Below are 10373 nucleotides of genomic sequence, written 5' to 3'. Positions count from 1 at the left end.
ACGTCGTGCCCCAAACACAGCGGCCACGTAAACTCAGTTCTGTAAGAAGTATTCTGTTTAATTGATTTTCTAAAAAAAAAAAAAAAAAAAAAATCTATTCTGTTTCTGTGGGCCCGTCTATTGATCTGCAGCCCTACAGAAGTAATGAAGAAGCTTCGCGATCAATAAGGCCAAAGTGTATCTTACCCTGAATCTGCTTTGCCTGCCCGCCGGGGATGTGACCGGCCGGGTTCCCCAGACGGCATTGGGAGTGTGACCAGCCTTCTCCGTGACTGCTGAGATTTATTTCTGTTGGCATCCAAGGAACAGATGAAACCTGCTGACTTTCCTTGCTCTGAAAGCCGAGACGCCCTGACACCAGGCGTCACGAAACACACAAGACCGCAACTTGCAAGGAAGAAAGGGAAGAACACCGGAACATTTGTTAACCTTAGTGCCTTAACTCCCCCCTCCTCCCAATTCATTAAGATAATATTTGACTCCTCAGCTCTTCAGCTGGTTTTCTTTCCTTTGTATTCTCTGCCCCCCCCCCCCACCCCTCCAGATTGGTTTTACAGGTCTTAGAAGGTTCTTCTGCCTCCGTGGTGAGTACTGAGTACAGGTGGGTGCCACTGCAGGCTGATAATTCTGGGAACAGCTGACTTTGCTCTCTTATCCTCTAAAAACTAAGAACGTGGGAAGAGATAAGGGCCCCGCAGGAACACACAAACGGCAGTCGGGAAACACTGCAGACACCATCCAGCAGCATTTGGCTGCAGAAAGGGGAGCTTCCTGAACCCGATAAGGAATCTTGGCGGCTGTTAATTTCAGAATTTATCGTTTGCATTTTGCCCTTAAACCAGAGGACGCCGCCGGAGGCGGATTCTGATCAGATGCAGCGCGAGCTCACTCCGCGGCTTTGAATGGATTTGGGAACAAGCCCTCTTCAGGGCTAGAGCTGTGCTTCCTGACCGCCACCCCCTCCAATGAGTTGGTAGGTACAGCTGGAAGGGGGGGGGGGCGTGAAGGGGTTGCAAAGTGATGCTGTCGAGGTCAGCGGGGACCGCATTTCGAAGAGCTCCGCTCAAGGGCACTGGGGAGCCACGGAGAGGTTTTTATGAGGGGAGAGAAGTGACCAGATGTGTAGCTTTACAGCCATTACCGCCTACGGTGCAGGAGGGCAGTTCTCAGCCCCCTTCTGTGCGTGCGCATTGGAATGAGGAGAACGAATGGAGGTGGGCTCCAAGTTTTATATGTCGCCGCTCATTTCACACAGCAACCCTATCAGGGAGATACTGTTATTCTCCCATTTTACAGATGAGGAAACCGAGGCACACGCAGAGGGTCCTGCACGACAGGGGAGCATCTATCTCGCGGACCACACTCTCCTGGTCAGGTGTGGAGTTGTATCCTTCCTCTCTCGGCGCCCCAGGAATGCATGCTGGATAGGAGGTCCCGGAGGGAGGATGTCTCGCATGGAGAGGGATAAATAACCCTGACGCCATTCGAATTTGTATTCTAAAAAGCAAATCATGCGGGGGAAATGCAATTATTAGTAAATGATTGCACGAGCCCATCGTCCGGCCGGTTAAGATGAACCAGGGTGTTCTGGCTTCTAAGGCCAGCTGGGAGCATGGCCCAGTGGAGGAGGCCGGGGTAGCCGTCATGGGAGGGACAGCGCCTGCCTTGACCTGGCGAGGGGAATGGAAGGGTGAGGGGCTGTGCCCAGGGGTCCAGCCAGACCGACCCCGGGGAGGGGGGTGCCTCGCAGAGGCGGATGAACACCTGCGTGCAGGTGTCTACACCATCATCCTGCATGTTGGCCGGGTACCCCGTCTTCCGCCCAGCACTCCTCTGTGCGAGGCGCCGGGACACTGCAGTGACACGCTGGGGACGTGGCTTCCAGAGCCGACATGCCAGCGGGGAGCACTGGCGACTGCAGCGGGGGACAGAGAAAGAGGAGCTGAGATGGGTAGAGCGGGAGGGATGAAGTCAAAGAGAAATCCCGCTGTCGTCACACATGCCCTGTGCACCCACTCACGCCGGGCAGGGCCGGCCTGCCGGTGAAGGAAGAGGGTGACCGCGGCTCCGCCCTTACAACCCAACCCGCACCAGGGGAGGCGGCCCTGGAGGCTGGCCAGCGCCCAGCTGCCATTCAGACGGCTCCCAGGTTGGGAGAAATGGCTTGGAGCGCTGCCCCAGCTTTGAGCCACCGGGGGAGGGAGGGAGGGAAGAGCCCGGGATGGACGCGTAGGTGAAGGAAGGGGCCCGCGTCTTCTCCCTTCCGCACCTGCCTCGTGTGTTGACCTGGCTTCTCCCCGCTCCGCTCCAAGCCATGGAAAGCCTCGCCGTTCATTCCTCCTTCCGTCCAGGTGACAGGACCTGGGGGTGGGGGGGAACTCGCTAACCCGGCGGCCCTACGTGGCCGTTCGCTCCGGAGGTTATCACTGGACCACGCGTTAGCATCCCCCCCGGGACGCTTTGGAAGCACAGAAGGGAAGCTGGGCCATCCCAGACACGCGAGGTCACCGTCTCTAGGTGAGGCCTGGGCCTCAGCAGTTTGACAATCCCCTGGGCACTCGACTGTGCAGCCAGAGCTGAGATCCTGGGGCTAACCCTTCCCTGTGCGTCCACACCGTGGACCTCAGGTTTGCTCGAGCAGCAGCGAGAACCAAAACAGAAGAGGCAGGCGGGAGGGTGGGGGAGAGAGAGGCAGGAGGGTTAGGGGGGCACCTCAGAGACAATTCTCTTTCCTTCCTCTTTGATGACGAAAGGGCCACAGGCTGGGGGATCTTCGGTGGATGAGGACCTTACCTGTGCCTGGGCACAGAGAAGGTGCTCAGTGATGGTGTGGAGTGAAACGGGTGGATGGTGACTAGAGGTGGGGGTAGGGGGTGGGTGGGGGTGGGTTGGAAGTGGGGGTATAGGGTGGGTGGGGATATAGGGTGGGTGGGGGTGGGGTAGAGGGTGGGTGGAGGTAGGGGTGGGTAGGGGGTGGGGCGGAGGTGGGGGTAGGGGGTGGGTGGGGATATGGGGTGGATGGCGGTGGGGCGGAGGTGGGGGCAGAGCGTGGGTGGGGGCAGGCAGAGGTGGGGGTAGAGGGTGGGTGGGGGTGGGGCGGAGGTTGGGGCTGGGGGTGGGTGGGGGCAGGGCGTGTGTGGGGGCGGGGCGGAGGGGGATGGGCCTCTCGAGCTCCTCCTGCGTGACGCTATCACGCCGTGTGGCTGCGCGGTGGAGGTGGGGCTTAGGCAGTGGGGCTTCTGTTCACTTTGGCCCCTGGTTTCACAGGGAAGGTTCATGAGAAACGAAGACGTGTCTCTGGACCATTAAAGCTTTGACGGAGAGCCAGCCTTGAACCCAATTTGTCCCTGGCTCTTTAGCTGAGAAGCTGAAGGAATCTCAGTGTCCAGAGGGAATCGTTACGACTTTGACTTTCCCCGATCGGCTTTCCAGGTGAAACTCTATCCAAGCGTGGCGGGTTCCCAGCTCCGGAGTTCCGCTCTCTGCCCGGTGGGCTTCCTGGTCGGGACCCCCCGCATCTCCTTCCCAAGGTCTCGGGCTCCGCCTGGAACCCGGTGTGTGTGTCTCACGCTGACCGTGAACGCCCCTCCCCCCCCCCCCCCACGGGTCCCCACTTCCCTCCTGTCGTCCCGGCTCAGCCCCTTCCCAACCCCCTCAAAGCCCTCCTGGTCTGATGTCTGATGCTGGTTCTCCAAGGCGGCAAAACTCAAGAGTTCTGAGTCCTTCCAAATGCTGCATGTGGTCCCGTTAAAGAGCTACCTTCTATGCTGGGATTATGTCCTTTGCACCTTGTGGTGTTAAGAAATCCCTTATTTTATAAAATAACAGTGCCCTCGGCTGGCACACGCTTTAGAAACTGTGCCGACTCAGAGAATCAGTTAGTTGGCCACCCAGATTCATTCCGGACTTTCCCGTTTGGACGTTTTGCCACGTGGAGGACTCGAGGGGGTCGCGGCCAAGTGAGCAGGGCTTCTAGGCAGAGTGACGGAATTAGGTGGGAGGGCCCGAGCGCCCCAGTAACCCTCTCCTCCGACCTGGGCGTTGAGCGGGCATTCCTTCGACAAACGTTGCCTGAGCACCTGCCGTAGGAGAGACACCAGGGGGGTCCTGGGGAGACTGCGTGGTCCCTGCCCTCAGGTGGGGGTTGCGCTAAGACTAGAAGTCACCAAGTGACTGGGCCTTGAGCCCCCTTCTGCTGATCGGGACAACAGCTGGCTGGTTCCACTGGCCAGGACACGTATACATATACGTATGGATGTGTGTGCGCTTTCCAGGTAAATCTATATGGTGAGCATTTTAACGGTTTTGTTTGTGTGCGTGTTGCCTTCACGCTGATGAAGAACAGAGTGGTAACAAGTGTGGGAGTGGATTGTGTCATTCTGAATCTTTGGGGTTGGATGCAACCCTGTGTTTTTTTTCTTATGTCTGGCCCGTGTGTGTGTGTGTGTGTGTGTGTGTGTGTGTGTGTGTGTGAGGGAGGACGGAGGAGGAGGGGAAGAGAGGGAGGGGAGGGGGAGGAAGAGAGACAAGGAAATAGAGAAAGAGAGAGAGGGTGAGAGGGAGAGAAGGGGGAGGGAGAGAGAGAGAGGGAGAGAGACAGAGGGTAGGAGAGGGAGAGGAGGGAGAGATGGAGAGAGAGAGAACGGATGGCCCACCTGGGACAGGAAACACTTCCTAGCCGGGTCGTGTGAGCCATTCTCTTTTGGCCCGAGTTTCTAGAATGAAAAAGGGTTTCCTGGTGGAAAAGAGACCCCCAGGCCTCCTTCCTGTCGCTCACGGGGCCCTCCCTCCCCTCCACGCCACTGGTCCCCATCCATTCTTTCCTGTTCACCCACCACGTCTCCTCGGCTGGACGTGAGGAGGCTGGTGTCTGACAGATGCTCCGTAAATGTTTGCTGAGGGACTGGTCTTCGTCTGGCCTCCCAGGCCCCCAGAAGTGGTGACGATTTAAGCTACATTTGCAGAGGAGGAGACAGAGGTCTGGACGGAGAGTCACCTGCTGACGGCCACGCACGTGGGATGCGGCCGGGCTGGCGCACTCGTGCCCATGTCTGGCTGGCTCCTGGCTGCGCAAGCAGGGCCCTCCCTGACCCCCCCCGCCCCCCCCCCCCCACCATGTGCCTCCCTCCTTCTCCAAAACCTGGGGACGCGGAGGGACCCTACAGAGCAGCCCGGACAGCCCTCGACTTTACTGCCAGATACTGCCAGTCTGTCTGAGACGATGCTCAGGTAGACACGGCCGGAGCGTTGAGCCCGTTGCAGACAGTCCCCCTAGCCTGAGCAGGGGCCATGGCCTGCTGGCGAGGGGCCACGGCTGGCACTGCGTGTCCTGGCCGCAAGCGGGAGGGAGCCAGCTGGGTCTGGTCCCGGAGACTCTCCCCCACTTCCTCCTTCCACACCGGTGGTCCTTGCCTGGCAGCCTGGGGTCCAGGTGAAGGGTCTCCTTATTTTGTGCTGAACAAGGACTCGGGTGGCCCCTCAGCAGCATTGGTCTGGAGGCCAGGATCCCCAGCCGGGAGGGGACTGCTCATCTCCAGAGGTTGTCTTTGTACTAACACAGAGCGGGGCACATCACTCCCTCCAGGGCCTGTTGGGGGGCATTAAAACCCTCTCCTGGTCGCTGCCGGGGCCTCCCAGGGGGCAACCAGGGAGCAGGACCCCCCAAGCCTGAATGAGCTTGCAGGGAGACCCCGGGTTGTGGGGTTAGGACTGGCTGGGAGAGGGAGGGAAGGCATATGAGGGGCTCTTAATGAAAAGAGGCTGCTGGGTCCCAGGCACTCATGTTAAAAAAAAAAAAAAGCCTATGGGGCGCCTGGGTGGCTCTGTCAGTTAAGTGTGTGATTCTTGATTTTAGCTCAGGTCATGATCTCAAGTTCTGTGGGATCGAGCCCAGAGTCGGGCTCTGCACTGACAGCAAAGAACCTGCTTGAGATGCGCGCTCTCTCTCTCTCTCTCTCTCTCTCAAAATAAATAAACTTAATAAAAAAATAGCCAGCCACGGGAAATAAATAACCCTTTGCCATGCTTAGAAGAAAAGTCTATGGGAAGCCAGCAACACAGAGCCCAGAGGAGAAAGCCTCCCACTGTCCAGGAGAAACTGACCCAGCACATGGTCTATTTCAACTTTGCTGATGAGGTTGGAGGGGAGGAGAAATGAGGGAGGTCTTTTCCCCATCCCAAGCCTCTGAGTGGCTCTGGTGGGTGAGACGTGGGTTTGCGAGTTGCTCGCGTGGTCCCTGCCTCCGCTCGGCGTGTCCGGCTGCCCACGCGGGCCTGCAGTGGCCTGGGAGGCTAGTGGCCAGGCCAGGATTTATTGCTCTACGTGTCTGATCTCATTGCATTTTTTTTTTTTTTAATCTCTGCACTTCTTGGACACATGGCTACCAGAGGCTCAGAGGGGTTAAGACGCTTGCCCGGGGGTGCAGAGCTGGGGTTTGGACCCAGTTCCGTTTGCCTCCTGGGTTCCTGACTCTGGGGGTGGGGGGATATTCACGCCTCCGAATCTGCTGGCCTTGCTTCAAATGGTCATTCCTCCACTTATGAGACCTGTGACTTGGGATCTCTGAGAATCCATTACCCGCTATGTAAAACGAGGGAAATACCGGTCAAGTCTTCTTGGGGTTGTAGTGAGGATTAAGCAAATATACGTGAAACCCTCAGTGGAGGGCACGCTTTTATCCGTCCAGGAGTTTAGGTTTGGGAATGACTTTTCCATCAAAATTGCCTTTAAATAGAGGGGAGCTATCCAGGCAAACATAAGCAGCATCACTCAGCACGCGTTCACACACATTCTTATCTCTTCACGCACATATACATATATTTACATACACACATATTTATATTACCTCCATATGTATACATTTACATACACACAAGCATACTCACGTCTATTTATGTACACATATATATTCATATGTGCATATATTCATATCTATCCGTGCACACATATACATATATTTATATATGCATGTATATTTATATCTATCTGTCCCCGCATATATTCATATCTATCTATGTATACACACACATACACACATTCCTTTCGCTTTGCTTTTCTTGGCTGGCAAGTTGGATGTTCCTTCCTCCTCCCTAGAAATGATGGCATCAGAATGATTCCTGAAGCTAAATATTCCACCAAGAGAAAGCAGCCTGGCCCCTGCAGGTGGGAGAGGTGGCCTCTCTCCTCTGCTACCACAAGCCAGTGGCCGAGAGGGGCCCGCTCAGCCCACAGCCCGGGGCCTGTCTTCCCTTCTTCCAGGAGGCAAAATGAATGCCCGATCTCTGACGTGTCAAACCAGCGAATGAGCCGGAGAACTCGGGGCCCTGAGAGCCTGACCCTCACCTACGAGGCTTAAAAATATGGTAATGCAATTAGCAACCTCGGCAGCCTAATGAGACCTCTCTAAAATGCTGATAAAATACCACTAAAGGAAAATGCTGAAGAGCCTCTTCAAACTTCCCAAAACGTGAAGTGCGTCCTTATGGAGAAAACGCCAATCTAGTCTCCTTTCTTCAAGGTTCAAGATTAATTAGGGGCTTATTTAGTGCATGAATGAGGACGCATATGAACTCTTGGATCACAAAGCACCGAGACCAATTTTTTAATCATTTTTTTTTTTTTTTTTTTACAATTACATTCCTATCATAAAAGTCTTCATTAGACGTTGTCACCAGCTCGTATTGTGTTAGGCAAGTGTTACCATCCCGGGCTTTTGACAAGACTGCATTTCCTTCCCATTAAAGAGGGCTCTCATAACAAAAGCCTTTTCTTTCTTCCTAACAGCTAAGGGCTGTGGCTTGGAAGGCTGGTCTAGGCTCCAGGGGAAATTGAACGCCCTCCTTGCTCACAGCCCCAGCACGCCGGCCTTTTCCGTAGACGCGGCCTCTTCCCAAGCAAGGCCAAGGGGGGGGGGCAAGCGCACCCGGCCCCCCAGCCCGTCGGACCGTGTGTTCCTTGACACAGCCCTTTGCGACGACGAGACAGGCTTGGGGAGGAGAGTGAGTTCTGCACCCCATTCGCCCCGCTCCCCACAAACAGCCATTGAGTGGAAGCCAGTCTGAACAGCCCCCTTGGTACTATCAACCCATCCGTCCCTCCTTTTGGTAAAGGTCGTGGTGTACCCACTGGTGTTATGCACTCCTAAGGGCTGGGGTGCCGCAGTGAGTCCTGGGCGACCCTGCCTAGCCTGCCTGCCCCCTGGGGGCCCCCAGCTCAACCCGCAGGTGCCCGCCCGCCCAGCAGGTGCGCCCTTGGTCGGCCCCGCGGGGCTTTCCAGCCCTGGCCAGCTCTGGGCTGTAGGAGGCAGACAAAAAAAAAACCAACAAAGGAAGTCCGAACCACGCTCCCCGCTGCCCTGAGGGGATGCTCCGCCCTGAGGAGCACCTGGAAATCCTTCCTGCTCGACTTGATGGCTCAGAGAATGCCACGGTTGTCACCATTATAAACCAGTTGGGGTGTGTACCTGTAGGGCGGTGGGGGGTGGGTGGGGGGTGGGATGTGGTCCTTTGCTTAGCTGTGTGACCTTGAATTTGTCCCTCAACCTCTCTGGACTTCCGTATCCTCCTGTGTAAGATAGGGAAAAAAAAATCATACTTTGCAACTCTGTAATGCAGATTACATTTTTACTGATGTAGCTAGAGCTATGCTTTCCTGTATGTTTTCTTTCCTTTTTTTAAATATTTACAGATTTTTGGAGAGTGCAGGTGAGGGAGGGGCAGAGAGAGGGGGACAGAAGATCTGAAGCAGGCTTTGTGCGGACAGTCTTGACAGCTTTGAGCCCGATGCGGGGCTCGAACCCACGAACCGCGAGATCATGACCTGAGCCAAAGTCAGACGCTCAACCGACTGAGCCACCCAGGCGCCCCTCTTGTGCATTTTCTATGGACATGGGGCATGCCTGCTGTTTAACACCTGGAACAGCATGGGGTACATAGAGGGCCCTCAACAAACGGTGGTCACCGTGCATCCCGAGTGCTTATGCAGTGGATAAAGGTGATATCTGCTGTGGAGCCCCAGCACAGGCAGATCACGACCAGAAATGATCAAGGTAACTTGCAAATCTCTGCAGTCGACCCTGGTCTACAGCTCCATGAGCAGGAGAATGTAGGTGCTTAGAAGAACCCCGGGAAACGTGGCATCCGAGGGCCGGTCAGGCCCGTGGGGGGTGGGCAGCCCCCTGCCTTCCACGAAGCCCTGTTCCCTGTCCCATCGCCAGAGCACCCTGTCCTTGTTGCACTTGAAGGAGACGGTGGCCTTCAGAGCGCAGGGAGGGCTCAGCTACCAGATGACAACAGGAGATTCAGAGAGCTCGGATTTGCATCCACTTTGCATCTCATTTGCATAGGACCGCAGCCTGCCTAGCCCATGCCTCCTGCTCATCCTCTTTGGGGTGACGGTGGGGGGCTCCTCAGTGCTCTGTCCTCTGGGGAGGAGGAGGGAGGCCAGCAGGAGGAGGACGGGGCCCCTGCCCAGGGCTGCAGGGGCAAGGATCGGCCTCCTGAAGTTCCCTGGAAAACTGCCAGTGGGCAGGAAGTTCCTCTTTTTTCCGGGGGATCATTTTCTCTCTTAAGCCAAGAGCTCACTGTGCTAACGAAGTGGCCCTTGTGGCTTAATGTCTCTCTGGGTCACTCGGTTTCTGCGGCTGCCAGGGGCACAGCGGTCCTGAGTGCTCTAGAAAAGGGGGAGACGCATTGTCCTGGGTTTGAATGGAATTCTTTCTAGAGAAATTCTTTCGTTACCATCACGACAGGTGACAGAAGGCTCAGCCGGCCCCTTCCGGTGCCAGGCTGGCCGGCTTGCACGCCCCCTCCCTGTGGCAGGCCAGGCAGAACGCAGGGTCTGGGGGCGTTGGGAGCCCCCCAGGACCTACCCCGGGCTTCCTGATGGGGGAGATTCATCCCAGAGGGTCTGAAGCTTTTACCCTTTCCAGGTTTCGAACGCGGAGAGAGACTGGGACTGAACTTTGTGTGTGACACTTCAGTCCTGGAAGGTGGGAAACAACCATGGAGGCAGCTGTGTGTGTCACCTGTCTTTCCTCTTTGGAAAATGGACAGTAGCTGAGCAAGGTGACTAGAGAGGGCTTCGACACCCAGCAAACAGCCATCTCTGCCTGGAGCTTTAGGGGAGGCGGCTGGTCCTGCGTCCAGGGCTTGACAAGGGCAGATCCCAGCTCTGCCCCTTGCCCTTCTGTGACCCTGGGCCGGTCCCGAACCTCCCTGAGTCTTCTTAAAAATTAAAAAAAATATATTTATTTACTTTTGAGAGAGAGAGAGAGAGAGGCAGAGAGAGGGACACACAGAATCTGAAGCGGGCTCCAGGTTCTGAGCTGTCAACACAGAGGCTGACATGGGGCTTGAACTCCCGGACCACAAGA

General features: G+C 56.1%; 1 non-coding gene across 1 annotated transcript; it reads right to left on the bottom strand.

Annotated features, from left to right (window-relative positions):
* Window positions 1-8775: 8775 nt before the first annotated feature.
* TRNAQ-UUG (transfer RNA glutamine (anticodon UUG)) lies at window positions 8776-8860 on the bottom strand. The gene has a single exon. It is a non-coding gene; the product is annotated as a tRNA-Gln (tRNA).
* Between the last annotated feature and the right edge of the window lie 1513 nt (window positions 8861-10373).

Source organism: Acinonyx jubatus, chromosome E1 (assembly GCF_027475565.1).
Source record: "Acinonyx jubatus isolate Ajub_Pintada_27869175 chromosome E1, VMU_Ajub_asm_v1.0, whole genome shotgun sequence".
In the NCBI taxonomy this organism is placed as follows: domain Eukaryota; kingdom Metazoa; phylum Chordata; class Mammalia; order Carnivora; family Felidae; genus Acinonyx; species Acinonyx jubatus.
The sequence above is the reverse complement of the archived record's forward strand: the minus strand, read 5'-3'. Positions and strand labels throughout refer to the sequence as shown.